The sequence below is a fragment of the Sinocyclocheilus anshuiensis genome, unplaced genomic scaffold (assembly GCF_001515605.1).
Source record: "Sinocyclocheilus anshuiensis isolate Anshui unplaced genomic scaffold, SAMN03320099.WGS_v1.1 scaffold688, whole genome shotgun sequence".
In the NCBI taxonomy this organism is placed as follows: domain Eukaryota; kingdom Metazoa; phylum Chordata; class Actinopteri; order Cypriniformes; family Cyprinidae; genus Sinocyclocheilus; species Sinocyclocheilus anshuiensis.
In genome coordinates, this window is record NW_015555748.1 from 68,621 (window position 1) to 69,541 (window position 921).

At 48.4% G+C, this 921-nt stretch overlaps 1 protein-coding gene across 1 annotated transcript in view; it reads left to right on the forward strand.

Moving 5' to 3' along the window:
- ciao2a (cytosolic iron-sulfur assembly component 2A) overlaps window positions 1-921 on the forward strand; it is a 9,066-nt gene that overhangs the window by 1,721 nt on the left and 6,424 nt on the right. The window lies entirely within an intron of this gene.

Below are 921 nucleotides of genomic sequence, written 5' to 3' on the forward strand. Positions count from 1 at the left end.
AGTGTGTGTCTGTGTGTGAGTGTGAGTGTGTGTCTGTGTGTGTGTGAGAGTGAGTGTCTGTGTGTGAGTGTGAGTGTGTGTGTGTGTGTGTGTGTGTGCGCGTGTCTGTGTGTGTGTGTGTGAGAGTGAGTGTCTGTGTGTGAGTGTGAGTGTGAGTGTCTGTGTGTCTGTGTGTGAGTGTGTGAGAGAGAGTGTCTGTGTGTGAGTGTGAGTGTGAGTGTCTGTGTGTCTGTGTGTGAGTGTGTGAGAGAGAGTGTCTGTGTGTGAGTGTGAGTGTGAGTGTCTGTGTGTCTGTGTGTGAGTGTGTGAGAGAGAGTGTCTGTGTGTGAGTGTGAGTGTGAGTGTCTGTGTGTCTGTGTGTGAGTGTGTGAGAGAGAGTGTCTGTGTGTGAGTGTGAGTGTGAGTGTCTGTGTGTCTGTGTGTGAGTGTGTGAGAGAGAGTGTCTGTGTGTGAGTGTGAGTGTGAGTGTCTGTGTGTCTGTGTGTGTGTGTGAGAGTGTGTGTGTGTGTGTGTGTCTGTCTGTGTGTGAGTGTGTGAGTGTGAGTGTCTGTGTGTGTGTGTGAGAGTGTGAGTGTGAGTGTCTGTCTGTGTGTGTGTGAGTGTGTGTGTGAGCGTGTCTCTGTGTGAGTGTGAGTGTCTGTGAGTGCGAGGGTCTGTGCGAGGGTCTGTGTGTGTGTGAGAAATGATAAGATGAAACGGTCACATGACCGCAGACGAACATCACTGCACTTCACAGATAACAGAACAGACAAGACACTCCACACTGTACAGCATCAAAAACCACACAAAACTACACAAGATGCATTCAGTGAATTAGTCAACACAGAAAACAAACGCGTTTACAGAAGTAGCTCGTTATGTGGCTCTAATGATCAGTTTAGTGTCACGTGCAGCTTCACTGTCTGAATGTTAACAACAGAC